Below are 18,961 nucleotides of genomic sequence, written 5' to 3'. Positions count from 1 at the left end.
ATGGCACATCTCTGTTGGGACATGCAGCCTTTGCACAGAGCATCTTTTGTCCTGGCTGTTGGCGGCTGGTGTTGATGCTGGTTGTTGTCCTTTTGGGCTTCCGTGCCATCCGGATGGATGGGGGGGTCTTAGATGAACCGCGTCTACTTCAGTCGCTAGTTCGTCCTCGCTGGTTCCTCTGCCCCGTGCATCTGATGCATGGTGCTTCCCTGGCTCCTGCGGCTGGCGTCGGACGTCTCTGGCTTCTCAACTAGCTCCCAGGCCAATACCTCTTCTTGTACCGTCTTGAGGGTTAGACCCGGTCTGGCCAGCAGCTTTTGTCTCAATTTTTGATCTCTGAGCCCGCAAACGATTCGGTCCCGCAATCTCCTCTCTAAATCGTTGAAGTTGCATAGGTGAGCCGCCTGCCTGACTGCAGCCATGAATGCAGACCCTGACTCCCCCGGCCGCTGGTTCCTTTTTTCGAATTCGAACGTCCATGCCACTTCCGACGTGTGGGTTAAAATACTGATTTAATTTGTCCATAAGGTCATCATACTTCACCACCCTGATGGCTGTGGGCGCGCACAGGCCCACAGCTAATTGATAAATGTCCTTCCCACATGTGCTGAGCAGGATGGCTGTCTTGATCCTGTCCTCAGTAATATTATTGGCGATGAAGTAAAATTCTAGCTGCCCCACGAATGCCTCCCACTCTTCGGGGCGAGCGCTATTAAAAGTGGGGGCTACACTGACCGGCGCCATGGGGGCTTGACTGACCTGGACCATGGGAGCTGGACCTGCCTGAGCCATTTGAGCCTGACCATCCTGGGACATCTCATGCATTCCTTCCGTTCTGTTCCGATGCAGGAGGTGAAACCTGCATACACTACACAATTTGCTTCCAGATGTTGTGGGTACTTCAACATTGGAGGTTTTTAAGAAGAGATTGGATAACCATTTGTCCAATATAGCAAGTATAGGGTTTACTGCTTGAGCATAGAGTTGGACTAGAAGACCTCCAAAATCCCTTCTGATTCTGTTATTCTTCATGAAGCCAGATGGGTGAAATAATGATGCTTACATAACTTCTACTATGTTTTCCTACCAACTTTTGCTAATCAGTTGTTGCCTTGATCTTAAGAGATCTATATGCTGGAAGGCCTTATAAATAATTGTATAGTGAAATAAAGAATTCTAATGTATGAATGGGTTGTAGAAATACTTCACTTACTTTAAAAATCTCTTTCTGAAAGGTGCCACGGATGATAGTTTTTTTCCCTGTGCTGGATGTTATAGCATAATGAAAAAAATAGGTGGTTGTATTAAAACACCAAAGAAGAAATGCTGTATCCACAAACCATAAATTTTCATATTAAAAATGTTCCATCAGTTAATGTCTGTATCCTAGATTATATTCAGTTCTTTGGAAAAGGATTACCGTATTTGTTCTTTAACTCAAACAAACTTTATTCTTTATACTTTATTCAGCACTGATTTTCAGAGCCAAGGAAAGATAAATATCTTAAGAGATGACAAACAACGCCTTTATGTTACAGAAGAACATATTGGACTTCATTCAAAAAGAAGAAACCATAAAGAAAATAATGGTTATTGTAAGAGAAAGTTAAGAAGGCCATATCTCTTGTGTAGGTCAGGAAAGATACTACTGAGCCTGAGGGATTGCCAACTATTAATAATAATGGCAAAAATGTATATGAGGAAAAAAAGACTTCCCTGTGAAAATGGATCTCTTGCTCAAACAGGAACAAAAGCAACATAATATTTTATCCAAGAATGGAGGTAGACAATGAGGAAAGCCAAAATAAACAATAAAATATACTTTACATACCAGGAGTAGTAGTTAAAAATAAAGTAAATATGCCAGTTTCCCATAGTATTTGTACAGCCGTTTCAGTCTAGGAGGGGTGGCATATTCTGGATTCCACTGATTACAAAATGCCGTCCTTTGGAACATGGAAGCACACCTTCTCTGTAGCAAAAGCCTTGGTGGAGCAGTGGGCTGATGCCTCCTTAAGTAACACCAGCTGCCTGCAATTAGTGCAGGTTCGAGTCCCACCAGGCTCAACATTGACTCAGCCTTCCATCCTTCCGAGGTAGGTAAAATGAAGACCCAGATTGTTGGGGGCAATTAAGCTGACTTTGTAATAATGCCGCTTGGGGTGTGTGTGAAAGCCCTAATAAGCAGGCATATACATAGAATGAAGGCTACTGCTAAGCTTGTAAGCCGCCCTGAGTCTTCGGAGAAGGGCGGGATATAAATGGAACTTAAAAAAAAACACCTTCCCACTGGAAAGAAGTTCCCCCCTTGAAATTGAAATGGCTACCTCCCTACTGGTATTTCAAAGAACCCTAAAGACCTAGTTTTTTACCCAAAGGATGAATTATGCCCCTTTCTTACTTTTTATCCCCCCTCCCATTTGTTTTCAATGCAATCGTTATTTTACTGTCTTGTCTGAGTTTTCTGTTCATTTGCATATCTTTCCACTTTGTGCTTTTTCTTCAGTTCTTTTTCTTCTATTTTGTTGTCTCCAAGCACAGCAGTAACCATTATCCAGACTTTTACTTCTTTTTTTACAGACAATTGTTAAGTCTGGGGTGTTGTGGCAGATGCTTGTCTATTTGAATTCTAAAGTCCCAGAGCACTTTAGCTTCTTCATTTTCTATTATGAGGGCAATTCGGAAATAAACCTCCATTTGGTTATCAATGACAGACATTCACAGATACAGAACTTTTATTATACACATTAGAAAAATACAACAATACATTACGGGTTTGACATAATTGCCATTCAAATTGAGGCACCTGTCATAACGTCTTACAAGGTTTGAAATTCCTTAGTAGAAGTTGCTCGGTGCCAAATCTGGGCTGTAAGGGGGTGATCAAAAACATCCCAACGGAACTGTTCTTGGGTGCATCTAGTGGTGCGTGGGTGAGCATTATCATGAACCTAGATGCACCCAAGAATTTTTGAAGCAGTTCTGTTGGGATGTTTTTGTAATGTTGTAGTTTTCTAATGTGTATAATAAAAGTTCTGTATCTGTGAGCGTCTGTCATTGATAACCAAATGCAGGTTTATTTGAACCTGCATTTGATTATCTGGACCCATACCAATCGGGTTTCAGGCCCGGACACAGCACGGAGACGGCATTGGTCGCGCTGGTGAATGATCTCTGGAGGGCAAGGGACAGGGGTTGCTCCTCTGTCCTGGTCCTATTAGATCTCTCAGCGGCTTTCGATACCATCGACCATGGTATCCTGCTGCGGCGTCTCAGGGGGTTGGGAGTGGGAGGCACCGTTTTACGGTGGTTCTCCTCCTACCTCCAGGGCCGCTCGCAGTCGGTGTTGACGGGAGGGCAGAGATCCGCCCCGAGGCCTCTCATTTGTGGAGTCCCTCAGGGGTCGGTTCTCTCGCCTCTCCTGTTCAACATCTATATGAAGCCGCTGGGCGAGATCATTCGTGGCTTCGGGGTGGGGTATCACCAGTACGCTGATGATACCCAACTTTTTCTTTCCACCCCGAACCAACCCAGCGATGCCCTCTCCGTGATGTCCCGGTGCCTGGAGGCGGTTCAGGTCTGGATGGGGAGAAACAGGCTTCGTCTCAATCCCGCCAAGACTGAGTGGCTGTGCATATCGGCATCTCGGGTTAACCAAGTTATTCCACCTCTAACGATGGGGGGTGAGGTGTTACCCCCCATTGATAGGGCTCGCAACTTGGGCGTCCTCCTGGACTCACGGCTCAATTTTGAAGATCACATAGGAGCCGTGACCAGGGGGGCTTTTGCACAGGTTCGCCTGGTGCGCCAGTTGCGGCCCTATCTGGACCGAGATGCCCTACGCACAGTTACTCATGCGCTTGTGACCTCCCGTTTGGACTACTGTAACGCTCTCTACATGGGGCTGCCCTTGAAGACCACTCGGAGGCTTCAACTGGTGCAGAATGCGGCCGCGCGAGTTGTAATGGGGGTCTCCCGATACTCCCATGTAACACCTCTACTCCGCGAGCTGCATTGGCTTCCGGTTGCCCTCCGGGTGAAATTCAAGGTGCTGGTTATCACCTATAAAGCCCTACATGGCCTGGGTCCGGGGTATTTGAGGGAACACCTGCTGCCGGCATCAAATGCCCTTCGCCCAGTGCGCTCCCACAGGGAGGGTCTGCTCAGGGTCCCGCCGGTAAGAGATTGCCGGCGGGTGACACCCAGGGATAGGGCCTTCTCAGTGGGGGCGCCTGCCCTCTGGAACCAGCTGCCAGTGGAGCTGAGGACTGCTCCCGACCTCCGATCATTCCGCCGGGGCCTGAAGACCTGGCTCTTTGAGCTCTCGGGCCCAGGCTGAGGAGACATTCATTTTAATTGGGGTTTTAATTAGTTCAGGGTCGATTTAATTTTTTTTTAAATTGGGTTTTAACTTTTGTATGGTTGATTTTAATTCCCTGTAAACCGCCCTGAGTCCTCAGGGAAAGGGCGGTATATAAATGCAATAAATAAATAAATAAATAATAAATATTTCTGAATTGCCCTTGTTTTTTTGACTGAAGGCATGCTAGACAAGATCTGAGGGATCCCCCCCACCATTCAATGTTTTAAAGTGTTCCCAAGCAGCCCCCCACCCCGCAGTTCTTCCGGGCGATTCAAACCGGCAGATTTCTAGGTGTCAACTTCCGGAAAAGTAACATCAGTCTTGTTATGTATGCAGGCAATGTGGGTCTTCTCTAAGGGGGGAGGGGTGTTATGTATGCAGGCATCTGCATAGCAACAGCCATCAGGGGGCGTTGGCCTGGACAGTTTCGGCGGGAAACCTAGGGCCAACCCCATTGGCTGTTAGCTTACCTGGCCAGGTATATAAAGAGGCCAGGTAGCCCTCATTCCTCAGTTCACTTCCCCTTCCAATAAAGAGCTGAACTCACACACCGGCTGGCGTCTCTCTTGCGTCGGACCCACTACACAATAAGTCTGGCTCTATTGGCATGATCATTCAATCCTCTTATTACCCAGATTCCAGGTGTTGCATCTTTCCCCCTCCCCTTTTCCCTCACTGTCGGTAAAGAGAAGAGCTTCAGAGGGGCATAAGATGAAAGGCAGATGGCCAAATTGTTATGGTTAGCAGACCCGAAGTGAATCAACAAAAGGTTACTTTGTAGTGAATACAGGAACTGTAAGTAGTAAAACCCCCATGCATACACCTCCCCTTTTTTTAGTATGACTGGTTTTAAATCAGAGAAGATAGAAATGAAATATACCGTAACTGGATTCTGACATCAAGTGATGGTCCACGAGATCACCTAGATCCCTCTCACAGTTACTGCCGCTGTGTCAGGTATCACCTATTCTATAACTATGCATTTGGTTTTTCTGCCTAAGTTCAGCACCTTAATTTTCTCATGAATTGTACCCTTATTTTTTCAACCTATATGTGGAATATAAATTCAGGAATGAAAGAAGACGAGCGTGGTTTTAATACTGGAGAAAAAACCTTCTACATAAACTGTGCTATGCTGTAACTGACAATGTAACTGACAATGTAAATTGTAGCAATGAATGTAAGGGGGAGAGAATAACAATAGGATTAAGATTAAATATAAAGAAGGACCAAATTAATGATAACAGATATAGTGATCAGCCTTAAAAATGTCAATGAATTTTGATGCTGAAGAAAACTGTTGAGAATGTCTTGGATAGGGAAGAAAATAAACAAATGTATGGCTGAACAAATCAATCCAGAGTTCTGACTCAATGCACACGCAAAAAAATCAGGCTCAAACTATGATTCTTTGCATGCATTAAGCAAAGACCTGGTTCTTTGCATAAACCTATAATTCTGGGAATAGTAGAAGAAAAAAGAAGAGCACCAGCAAGGTAGATGAGTTCAGTTACGATGGTATCCATTGGAAGACCTGAAGGAACAGGTTGGGAACAGATCCCCTAGAGAATGTCTCTGTGTGGTTGCTAAGAGTTAAAAGGAGCTTCATGACTCATCATCATCATATGTGAAATGCATCTATTATCTTACCTATAATATTTATGGTTCTTTAGGTATAAATAAATTACAGTACTCAAACAGAGTAGCCCAAGTGTGTAATTCTTAATTTGAAGGATAGAAATTGCAAAGTTTGTGTGGTGGGGATTTTACATTTCTGAAGAAAGAAATGCTTCATTATGTTAAAAATAAGTTTCCTAGCCTGTCAACTGGTTTTTCCTAATGCAAGAAATGCTTTAAGATCAATGCATGTGACTGAGGGATTATATAGTGGAGGAAGACCTTCCTTATCACAAATTGTGTCCTGCTAAGAGATAACCAATGGAGCTTCAAGGCAGTTTTGACTATATTTACACTGTAAATCAGCATGTCACAACATATGCAAAAATAAACACTAAATTCTTCCAGTACTGATTAATTTCTAGCTCTGGGGAAAAGTGTTATCTCTAATAAAGCTACCATTTATTTTATTGCACTGTTTTAACACTTTAAAAAAGTAAGAATAATATAAAAACTAGAGCAGTCGATATATTTTGCACTCTCCGGTATATGATGGAAAAAGTCATTTCCTTTGCCTATGAATGCCAGGGCACTCTCTGGTGGTAATTTTCAGGTCCATACGGAGTCTATAGTCAAATTAGACACCCACATACAGATATTAATTTGCACATGGACATTGTGAATAAGAAAGATGATTTTGTTACGGTTCCAGTGATGGTACGTTAAATAAATATTGTAAATACGCAATCATGCTTTTTTATGCAGACATATTCTGTCCGCATATACCATGAAGGTTTTTTTGTGTGTCTCCTATTCAATTGTTTCCGGTTCTCAAAGATTACCTGGAGATTTTTTTGGCATTTTCAAAGTGACTGGCTGTTGTCTCCTTCCTAGGGCTGAGATATGTGACTGGCCCAAATTTCCTCAGCTGGCTTTGTGCCCAAGGTGGGACTAGAAACCAGAGTCTTACTCACAAGCCTGTGCTTGGATTTATCCAGTTCCAGCTGACTGAAGCTTTTAAAATCAATTGTATGCAGCACTATTTTTTTCCTTTCTGGATTATTGAATATAAATTATGTACCTATTCCAGTGGTGGGAATCAGCAGGTTTGTACCAGTTCGGCAAAACCAGATGCTAAATTTTTGTTGCCCGGGCCCACAATGGAATTCCGGAAGCAGCATCCACACAGAGAACCGGCTGTTCATATATTTGAATCCCACCACTGACCTATACACAGTTGAATTGAATGCTCAGAAGGAATAATTTGCATGACATAAAATTAAATTGCTTAAGGCAGTACTTTCTCCCTATCTCTTTAAGATACTATGAAATGTGGAAAAAAATTGTACAAACCAAGGAATTAATATTTGTGAAAGAGGTTCTCCCAAGGTATGGGAAGTGGCAGAGAATATTGCATAACTCTGAGCTGGTTTCTATCTTGTACTGTACAAGAACAGATCACAATATATTTTCAAAACTGGTATTTTACTGAATGCTAACATAGGGCCCTTTTTTGGTGTGCATTCATTAGCAGCCTAACTATGTGCCCAAATACCAGACAGGCAGGCTGTAAGTTACTGTTTCTAACTTTGCATATATTCTTAGTTCTTATTTTGCTTGCTTTGCAAAATGTTGCTGCTCCAAAAGATAATACGTTTTGTTTGTGTGTGCGTGTGTGTGTGTATTACACCTAATTACTCCTAATATTTGCATTGTATGCAGAAAGTATTTAGCACTCTTTTACATGCACCTTTTTCAAACTCTTTTTGGGATTTATATTCTCCAAGTATGCACTTTTTAATGTAATTTTTGAGGAGGAAACGATGGATCTTTGGGAATCTGTTCCCTGCTGACAGTAACAGGTGGAACCCATACTGAGAATTTTTTACACTCCTACTCCTCTTTATTTTCCTTATTAGAAAATTAACCACAGTTCAATGAAAGGCTAACTTAAAAGAGCATGACTTCATACATACCTGTGGATCAGTTATCAGGGTTCTGTTCTTCTGACAGCTCTACAAACTATGTAGGCCTCTTAACTTTTCTGCCTACAGAAAAATAAAAGAAGTGATGGGCTGCCATCTAGTGGCTATTCTTTAAGTTTCAGCCACTTGAAGTAAAAGGAGCTGTTCATTTTGTCATAACATTTCAGAATACAAAAGCTCATATCAGAAAGTAGAAGGGAATCAGAGAAACCAGTACAGTTAATAATTAAAAGTGACCTTGAAGGTCTTCTAGTCCAGCCCCCTGCTCAAGCAGGAGAACCTATACCATCTCAGACAGGTGTATATTTAGTCTCTTCTTTAAAATCCCGTGATGGAGCGCCCACGATTTCTGGGGGTAAGCTGTTCCACTGGTTGATTGTCCTCACTGTCAGTAAGCTTTTCCTTAATTCCAGGTTGCTTCTCTCTTTGATCAGTTTGCAACCTTGTTTCTTGTCCTTCCCCCTTGGGTTCTGGTGAACAACCTGGCCCCCTCTGCCTTGTGGTAGCCCCTCAGATACTGGAACATTGCTGTCATGTCTCCCCTATTTTTTCTTTTCTTTAGACTAGCCAAACCCAAGCCCTGTAGCCATTCTTCGTATGTTTTAGACTCCAGGCCTTTGGATGTTGAGCATTATGTGATAGAAAAGAGATTGGGTTGGATGTGCTCCCATGTGCACAAGTAATTTGGGCTTCCCTTCCTCTTTCAGAGGTGTGCTTGGGAAGAGATATCAGGGAGGCACTGATTACAGACACAGCTGTAAGCATTCTGAGCTGAACCAGCACTCTACAAGGAAGATAAGGCAGGCAGCAAGAGATTTTGTATACTTCTTCACACTATGCTGCATCCAGTGGCTCTGTTGCCTCCATAGTGACTATGTGGTGGAGCAGTGGGCTAATGCCTCCTTAAGTAACACCAGCTGCCTACAATTAGTGCAGGTTCGAGTCCCACCAGGCTCAAGGTTGACTCAGCCTTCCATCCTTCCGAGGTAGGTAAAATGAGGACCCAGATTGTTGGGGGCAATAAGCTGACTTTGTAATAATGCCGCTTGGGGGAGGGGGGCGAAAGCCCTAATAAGCAGGCATTTACATAGAATGAAGGCTATTGCTAAGCACATTGGTTTGTGCTTTAGAGTAAGCCGCCCTGAGTCTTTGGAGAAGGGTGGGAGATAAACGGGAATAAAAAAAAATACCAAAACCCATGAGCCCCATTTTACTCACTACTGAACTCCTATCATCATGTCCTGTGCTAAGCCTATTGGGCTACAAGTATTCCCCACAATTTTCAGAGCTACAATCTCTGCATCCTTCCATTTAAGGTTGATTTTTTTCAGATCTTCCTGAAATGTTTTGCACCAGGGTTTTTTTTTCTTCCTCTTTTTCTCCAACCATCTGGTGGTATCCAGTGGATTTTTTTTTTGCTGAATGTTGCTAACTCATGCAGAGCACATGCCCAGCAAAGCTCATTTCTCTTTCTGTTACTATCGCAGAGTCTTTGGGAATTACTTCATTGTAGAATTTCCTTGTTTGTTACATGGTCCTGATATGAGATACAAAGAATCCTTCTGAAACAACGTTTTTTGGGAGACATTGATCTTATGAATAATTCCTGTTATTGATTTCCAGGTCTCACTGGCATAGATGGCAGTCGGTATGATGATGGAATTAAATAATCTGATCTTTGTTGCTGAGTTTATAGCAGACATGGTCCATATTGAAACCATTTGTTGGAAGACCACAGTTGCTTTACCCATTCGGCATTTCACATCTCCTTCTGTTCCCCCATCTATATCCATTATACTACCAAGATAGTTGAATTGTATCACATAAAACTGGTGCGCATGTGTGTGAAAAGAAAATTTTTTCTATCAGTGATTAATAAGTGTAGATTTAAAAAATGCTCCTGAACAGAAAATTCTCTCACTTTATCATTGCTTGGAGATGAAAGAAGCCTTTTGAAAAATTGCTTCTGGCACATGAAGCTGAAATAAAAAGGGCAGAAATATTTATGCCCCTTCCAGTATTATAATTTTGTAATATTAAACTGCATTAGTACATTAAATTTCCAACAGTTCTGAAATAAGTCATTTTTCAGCCCAGAGTTACAAAATAAAATATAAATTTGATAAAATAAAGATGTTTTACAATAAAGAATTTGTGGCATACAGAAATCTTCCAGCAGTAATGATTTACTTTCCGTATTTAATGCATTTGTTGCTTTTAAAGGCATTCTACTCACTTGAAAAGTTAAACTGATTTCTTAAAAACTGTTCTTAAACATGATTTAGCTCTGCTAGGGTGTATTTTATGCAGATTTACTTTAAAATCCCATTCATTTTGTATCAGTATTATTTTTAAGAAAAAGAACACAGAATTGCAGAATAAAGGTGTGGGTTTTGTTTCTTCTATTTATTTTGTGCCTTGCAATCTGCAACATTTGATTTTGTCTATTTAATTTTATGATTGTTTTATTCATAAATATAAATTCAATAATATAGTTTCCATTACTCCTTATGACTATTCCCCTTCTTTTTAGCAAGGCTCTTTCATTTCGTAGTACAATTAAATTAATGTTTCCAACTGTATTCAGCACCAACAGAAGAAAATTCACCATTCAGACTGTTAGCCAAGTAAGACTGACACCGCAGCCTGTGGTTTTTGCTGCCTATCTCATTCGCTGTTTGGTATTGTTGTCCGGCCCTACTTAAAATAGTTCGGCTTCAAGACATTTATGCATAGATGCCAAATTTATACTTTCCTTTCTCGGAGGTCACTACTTGAAAAAACTCGTTCCTGCTTTCCTGTGTTTACTGGAAATCAGGCACTTACAAAGACAGCCCTGTAGGAAACGTCATTTTCTGCGCCAGCCTGACCGACTGCTAAAAGGTCCTTTCTTCTCCAACTGCTGCCGGCGCGTTCTGGAAGCTTCGAGTCGGCGGGGAAACGTCGGCGGTGCAAGTTCCAGGACGGGGGAAAGGAATCCATCTCCATCGGAAGATTGAGCGGGCATCCGGGCGCAGACATGCCGGAAAACGCAAGCACAAAAGGGGCCTTTCTGAACGCGGCCACCGGGAACCGCTACTCTGGCGGCAATCGCACTTCTTACCAGGATAAAGATAAGCCCGCTCAGATCCGCTTCAGCAACATTTCTGCGGGAAAAGGTAACGGTGATGGGACGGCCCATTGTCTCCAATTGCGGAGGGGGGGAAGAAGGACGGGGGAACGAGTGGACCGCTCCGTTGACACCTGGCGGGCTGAAGGCCACAGGCCGCCCCCTCGGCCGCCCGCTTCTTCTGTCGGAGCGAAGGGAAGCGCTTTCCGAGTCTCGTCGAAGATAAAGAGGATCGAGCAGCACAAACGTTTGCTGTTTCTAGCCCCGTTATTTTTCTGGGTTTTTTTTTAAAAACGAAAGGGAAGAAGATGCGTCGCGTTCCTTGTAAAGGAATGATCTCTCTTATCCCTTCCTGTTCTTTTCCCACTTTCAGAAAGTGTAACTTATTTATTTATGTATTTTTGTATATATATATATATATATATATATATATATATATATATATATATATGTATGTATGTAGATCTAGAGTCTCGGGTTTCTTCCCGCGTTCCTTTCATCTTCAGAAAGTTGTGGCGACGTTTCGACGAAATCCCATCCGTCATCCTCAGGCCGGAGTGTTCCTCCTGCTGCTTCCAGGAGCATATATATATATGCGCCGCCCTATCGCCCGAAGGACTCAGGGCGGCTGACAACAATAAAAACAACAATACAAAAGTTAAGAGAAATTACAGCCCCAATAAATAAGTTAAACTAAACAATTAAAAATAAAAAAAAAACATTTTAAAAACCCTGTCGTCAGTCCAGGTCAGCCTGATGAAAAAGGAAAGTTTTGAGGTCGCGGCGAGATCCGGGGCCATGTGGAGCTCAGGGGGGAGCTGGTTCCACAGGGCTGGCACTCCCACAGAGAAGGCCCTCCCCCTTGGGGTCGCCAGCCGACATTGTCTAGCCGACGGCACCCTGAGGAAGCCCTCCCTGTGTGAGTGCACCCGGCGATGGGAAGTCGTTCCCGGCAGCAGACGGTCCTGCAAATATCCCGGGACTAGGCCATGTAGGGCTTTAAAGGTAGGTAAAGGTAAAGGTTCCCCCGCACATGCATGCTAGTCGTTTCCAACTCTAGGGGCCGGTGCTCATCTCCGTTTCAAAGCCAAAGAGCCAGCGCTTGTCCAAGGACGTCTCCGTGGTCATGTGGCCGGCATGACTAGTACCAGCACCTTAAATCTCACCCGGAAGACAACCAGTAACCAATGCAGCTCATGCAGGAGGGGTGTAATATGGGAGTATCGGGATGCTCCCATCACTACACGCTCGGCCGCATTCTGCACCAGCTGGAGCCTCCGGGTGGTCTTCAAGGGCAGCCCCATGTAGAGAGCATTGCAGTAATCTATCCGGGAGGTAACGGATGCCATTGTACTGAATGTTTCCAGCGTGATTTGAAAGACAAGCCCACCTTTTACAGAAGAAAAGCTTTCTTGGGCTCATTACACAATGTAGTAAACCATAGTGTGATTGGTTTGATTGAAGGTTAAGATTCATAAGTGGAAAAGGCAGGACGGGGACTGAGAGTTCTTCCAGAAAGGTGATGTGTAGATCACCTCCTCAGGATGATGCATGGTTGTCCCAAAGGTGCTTTTCCAAAAAAACTGGACTTTGGGTTTTTTCCCCCTTGAAGACGCTTCACATGCGAGAAGCTTTTTCAGTACAGTTTTCAAGGGAAAAAAACAAGTTCAGTTGCCTTTTGGAAAAGCACCTTTGGGACAACCATGACCTGGCTGATTGAGAATCTCCATAGACACTGACTGACCCACAGGTGATGTCAGATAAAAAATAAAATAAAACTGAAGACCAAAAATCATAGGAGAGTGAGCCTTTAAATAATTGGATTTTAATTATTTTAGTGTTCATATTGAATGTGGCTTGCATGTTATTGTCAAATAGCATATGTTCTTTATATAATTTATATGGTGCTGTCCCACTATCTAATGTATAATTACTATATTTATAATTAATATAACAAAATATTAGTATAGGTAGTCCTTGGCTTGCAACGTTTCGTTTAGTGACCGTTCAAAGTTCAAGGATACTGAAAAAAGTGACATGACTTTTTCACAGTTACAACCTTTCCAGCATCCCCATGATCCAAATTCAGATGCTTGGCAACTGGTTCATATTTATAACTCTTGCTGTGTTTCAAGATCACGTGATCACCTTTTGCAACCTTCTGGCAAGCAAAGTCAATGGAGAAGCCAGATTTATTTAACAACTAGGTTATTATCTTATCAACTGCAGTGATTTACTTAACAGCTGAGGGAAGAAAGGTCGTACAATTGGGCAAAATTCACTTAACAAATGTCTCACTTAACAACAGAAATTTTAGGCTCAATTGTCCTACGTTGAGGACTACCAGTATTATAAAATAACATTATTTTAGTATTACTGTTACTATTTTTCCTGCAGTATTGGTTTGCTTTCTAACCCAGTTATTGAATTCATGCATTATACGAAAATAGAATATGTTCCAATCTAATTTGCTGAAAAGCTATGACAACTGGACCATGCAATGAATATATAAACCACATTCAAACTATTTTATGGGTTCATATACTTTGGTAATTTGGCATGTATACTGTGACTTTGCATTTTTGGCTTATGTGATACGAACTAAAGAAGTTGGGATTTATTTAGTAAAGCAAAGTTAAGCAATCAGCGTCTTAACTAGCACAGTGTAGGAATCAGTTTATGTATTTTTGTGGAAGCTGGTATTTTAAACATCCTAAAGGATTTAGTGTCAAAGTTATTAGATTTTTTTGTGGCTATCAATGTCTGTTGGAATGGAGAGCCATAACAAATCCAATAAATGAAATTACTTGAATTAAATTTCTTCATCTCTATTTTAGAGGTAGCAGATGCTGCAGCTAGGACCAGGTCTTGGGCCAAAGGGAATGGATAATATGGTGAGTTTTGAGCTTGTGTGTCTGTGTGTAGTTTGTGCTCATAATAAAACTGCAGAGCATTTGAAATGTTTTGCAGAATGGATTAGCAGAAACAAAACATTCTGGAAGCAGTAAAATAACTATTCCAGGAAAGGCTTGATGAACTACTTCAAACGCTTTCACCAATTGTCTTCAAGTGCATTTATATCATTTCTGCTGGACCAAAAACGAAGAACTCTGTGTGTGCAGATACTCAGAGCATCCCTTTAATACAGCCATGTAAACTTCCTGAAGATGCAGCTTTTATTAATATTTTCTGCAGGGCCTCATTTATGGTAGTGTACTTTTGAACACTTTGCAAGGGGATAGTAATAATTGAGCTCCCATGTGTAAATCCATTGAAATCTGAAATGAAGTTACTAAATGTATATATATTTTCAGAACAAATATTTCAACATTTCTGTTTGCAAATTACATTTCAAGCTGTGTTTTATTTCAGAGTGCCAATTTCAGATGGTGGAGCACCAGAAATTGAGTTGACATTACACTTGAATGAAATATTCTTGTGTTTTAAGTGGCATGGATTCTTACTGTGTTTGTGCTTATGGAGAGGCTCTGGAAATTATTCCATCCACCCTGGCTGAAAATGTGGGCCTTAGTCTGATATCCACTATTACAGAGCTGAGAAACAGACATGCACAAGGAGACAAAACTGTTGGCATTGTCAGAAAGGTAATCTACAAAGTGCAATAAAGCAAAAGATGTACCACATTATTACACATTATTTGCCATTTTGGGGTTCACTAGTACTATTGTTTCATATTGTTTATTGCATTATGCATAACTCAAAGGATTGCTCTTGAAATTACAGTAAGTTGCGGCAAATGCAGAGAGATGTATTTGGTCTGTAGTTGTTTATTTTTTCAAAGGCTGATCCAGTTTAGAAATGTCAGTGAAATAAAATCCTTTTTTGCTCTTATCTTAGAATATTGGGCATTTTAGCAAGTGGCAATTTAACTGAAATATCTTTAAAATCCACATAATGGAAATTGTGACTTAATTTGCTTTTTGTGGTGTGCCTAAACAGCAAAGAAGCAGTTCTCATTAACAGATCCCACAAACAGCATAATAGCAACTTAAATATGTCTCTCTGGCTTTCGTCCTGATGCTTCTTCCTAAGACACGTAGAATTTTTGCAATTGAGCATTTCAACAAAGAAGTCTATTTTTGCCTTGGATGCTGTGCAAGTCAAGAACATTCTAGCTTGACCTGTAATGCAATTTGCTCATTTCATGTATGAAAATAAATTGGAGGCAGATAGTCAATTTCTTATTTCTGCCCTATTGGCCATTCAAAGCTGCTTCTGATGCTGCTCTGTGTGGCTTTCTGACCAGTGTAAACCATTGACATCAACCGTGATATGGGAGAGGTTGGAGTTATGCTTGCATATAATTTGAAAGGCAGGGAAAGAGGCTTGGGTCTTAGTCACTCTCCAATAGTTTAGTGAAGTCTATGCCTAGCACAGGGTTGATACACCATATATTAGAACATCCAGACTAATTCTTCATGAATTAAATTTCTCTTAATTAAAGAGGTCTTATTTTGAGATGAGATATTTTTCATTAAAAAAAGTACTGAATTGTGCATAATGTAATAGGAATGGAAAACAGTGGGAGGTGATTTTTTTTAACATTTCCTTTTCAGTAGTCCTTTTACTACTGAACTTATTAAAATATAAAGTATTAGTATAAGTTTGCTTCTGGATACAATTCAAGGTCTTGGTTATCACCTTAAAACCCTTTGTGACATGGGTTCAGGAACCACAAACCCCAAAGTGATTGGCCCATCCCATTCACACCGGCAAAAGGGGCCTAGCTTCTGAACATAGGCAAAGTTGGCTAAGATTTTTCCTGCTGAAATGCTTCCTTCTTTGGCTTTTAGATATGTCAGTGAAAATGGCAGTCATGTAGCTAGAGACAGTAATTGGTAGTATGTCAATAAAAAATAGCTACCTGAGTGCTATGTTTAAATTATTTTAATAATAAAGTGAGCAAGTTTTGATTTCTATCTAGCTCATTGATCTTTTTTATGTAGCCCCCAAGTTTGCATAGTTTAATAAAGGTGGTGTGATTCTTCATCCTCTTTTGTTGGCAATAAAACAGGCTTAATAAGCTTTTATTTTCTGCAAAAAGACAGGGAAATAGGCTGATCCTACTTGGGCTGTACTTTCTCTTTATATCTGTTTATATACAGAGAATCCCTAATCATTCCTGCAATTAAAGTTAATATGATTTTCTTACTTCCAAAACTATGGGAAATACTTGTCAAAAGATTTGTTTTTAATTTGACAAATGCCATTAATTTGAGAAACTTAAAAATGTTCTTTTAAGCTCAGTCATCTTGTATTCTTATTGGTATGTCTCTTTAGAAAGAAGTCACTCCCCAAGAATTAAATACTTGATTTGGTTTGCAGTTCTAAGCAGAATTAAAATGAGCTTGTGATGGTGACAAAACTATATAGATACAGACACACACACACACACACACACACACACACACACACACACACACAAAATATTGGCTGAGAAAATAAACTGCATGAGTATCTTTTAGCAATAGCAATAAGACTTATATACCGCTTCACCATGCTTTACATCCTTCTGAGCGGTTTTCAGAGTCAGCCTATTGCCCCCAACAATCTGGGTCCTCATTTTACTGACCTTGGAAGTACAGAAGGCTGAGTCAACCTTGAGCTGCTCAGAATTGAACTCCTGGAGTGAATAGTGAGTTAGTACTACATTCTAACCACTGTGCCACCCCAACTCTGTAGTGTAGACATTTGAAAAGGTGTAAATGTATTTAGCTTAAACCCATAATGAAAACTTAAAAGATGCATGGTTGAAAGTGTTCACTGATTTAAAGTGTTCACTGATAATTGTTAGTACATTGATATTGTGGTTTTTAAATTATAGGGTGGAATTTCAAATATCTTGGAAGAGCTGGTGGTCCGGCCTTTATTGTGTCAATCAGTGCTCTCACTCTACCTACAGAAACAGTCTGCAGCATTCTTAAGATTAATGATGTGCTAAGCTGTTTAACATTCTTCCAGTTGCTCCAGTGTCCTTTTGGTCCAATGTTTGTAAAGTTTTAAAATCAAAATGATAGTTCCTACCATAATGTAACTGTACATTAAGAGAAAATGTATTTTGTAATTATAATTGTGGTTATTAGATGTGGACAGTTAGACATATGTAGTGTTTGAAAATTTAGAATATTATATTGTGGAGAATGAAGGCTGACAAATTATACACTGATACCATTCTGTCTTTTTTATACAGGTGAACGCTCGATGGTATGACTAAAGGAAGAGACAATACTCTTAGCTAAGTTGGAAACTTGACTCCTTATAGAGGCACTGTGTTAGACACCTACTTAGCTTGCAGTTGTGTTCATGTTCCGACAGCCTAAGTTAACACATTTGATGACATGAACCAAATGCCACAACTTATATTGTGACATCAGAACACAAAAACATTTCGTAATTTTTTTGAATGGTAACTTTAAGTTCACTGATATAATCAGTGTGAATGAAATTAATTGACTGACAGTAGCCAATTCCCGTCATTAACAATAAATATTTTGCCAGGAATGATTAATTTGGTGGTAGCTTGAAATTTGTATTAGTGAATATAAACCACTTTTATGTACTACAACTCATTTTTTTGTATTTTTGATCTCTCATGGGAGCAGGAGATGCGGGCCTGTTTGATTAACTAGTTTCAGTAACAAAACAGTGTCTTCGATTAATAAGCAAGAATGTGAAATTCTGATAACCAGATCAGGCCAACTAGAGACAAGAATTATCAGAAAGTTGAACTTTAATAACCTGAAAATTCATTATGTGGGAAACACACCCCTTGAATATTCAGTTAGGCCTTAACAAGATCATACTAAGAATATGAGATGCTATGAACTGCTACATGGTACATTAGTAGGCATGCTCTCTAGGTGCTTGATGACTCATAATGCTGATCAGTTAAAGAATATATTCCAAACCCAATATGTTTGAACTGTATATATCCCTTTTCTAAGGGTTTTCTCACTTTGTACCTTGTATCACTTACGAATTGTCTTCTCTGTGGTTAAATAGTGCATATATAAATCAGCATATTGATAGTTGCATTAAAATATTATTAAATCTGTTAGGTACAAAAAAAGGAATGGAAATACGTTTGATGGAAAACAAAACTAAAAAAAATCCTTACGTGTAGGAGATGACCAGGCTGAGCCTGAGGGAATGGTCAAACACTCCTCACTCTCGAGTCCCTTTGCATACACAAGAGATCTAAGTCCAGCCCATCTTGAATTCCATTGATGTTATCTTTTGCCAGTTTGCTTTGACTATTAGTAGTTCGGATTCATGTAGAGAGCTTTATATTCATTTGAACTGAATTTCCTGGTTTTCTTGGTGCTTGATACCTTAGTTCTTGTAAATAATAATCTCAGTCTGAGTTATATCTAGGTTCAGGGGAAAAAAACCTAGAAGGATCGAAAATATTTTTTCTAGGTTTTTCTTTTTAATAGTAGATCATTAATTTTTCTAAATTTAGGTTCTGTTCTGCTTTGCTCATAAGAACTAGTGTATCAGGATCCATAAATTCCATTCCTAACTCCCTATCTGTGCAAACCTACTGGATTCTGCCATTCCCAAGGAGGGGAAGAGAAGATGTTAATTCCATCCCTATACATTACATGCAAGGTTGTTTATTCAGCCTGCCTGGGGGCCATCATCAAAGACCAGGGAAAGAACCTTTGAACTGAGAAGAACAAAGAAAGAGGGGGGATTCTGGTTTGTATCTCTGATTGGAATTTGAAGGGGAGGAAGCAACGATGTTGTAAATACACGAAAGATTTCTTTTCCCACGAAGGGTTTTGACACATGAAAGTTAACTGATCCAGGACTGACCAAATGGACTGAGGGGAGGGGTTTTTACTCGGGGACACTTTAAAAGTA

The 18,961-nt window shown here is 40.6% G+C and overlaps 1 long non-coding RNA gene across 3 annotated transcripts; it reads left to right on the top strand.

Annotated features, from left to right (window-relative positions):
• The first annotated feature begins 10,787 nt into the window (after positions 1-10,787).
• On the top strand, positions 10,788-17,603 carry LOC310644737. Of its 3 annotated transcripts, XR_014493365.1 has the most exons (5): positions 10,788-11,123; positions 11,817-12,079; positions 13,912-13,968; positions 14,447-14,679; positions 17,286-17,603. It is a non-coding gene; the product is annotated as an uncharacterized lncRNA (long non-coding RNA). The 3 variants fall into 3 exon arrangements; XR_014493366.1 differs by lacking the exon at positions 11,817-12,079 and having other exon boundaries at positions 10,805-11,123; XR_014493367.1 differs by lacking the exons at positions 10,788-11,123; positions 11,817-12,079 and having other exon boundaries at positions 12,164-13,968.
• Positions 17,604-18,961: the final 1,358 nt, after the last annotated feature.

Source organism: Vipera ursinii (genome assembly GCF_947247035.1).
Source record: "Vipera ursinii genome assembly, chromosome: 1".
Lineage (NCBI taxonomy): Eukaryota > Metazoa > Chordata > Lepidosauria > Squamata > Viperidae > Vipera > Vipera ursinii.
Note: the sequence above shows the minus strand (reverse complement) of the source record. Positions and strands in the feature narration are given on the sequence as shown.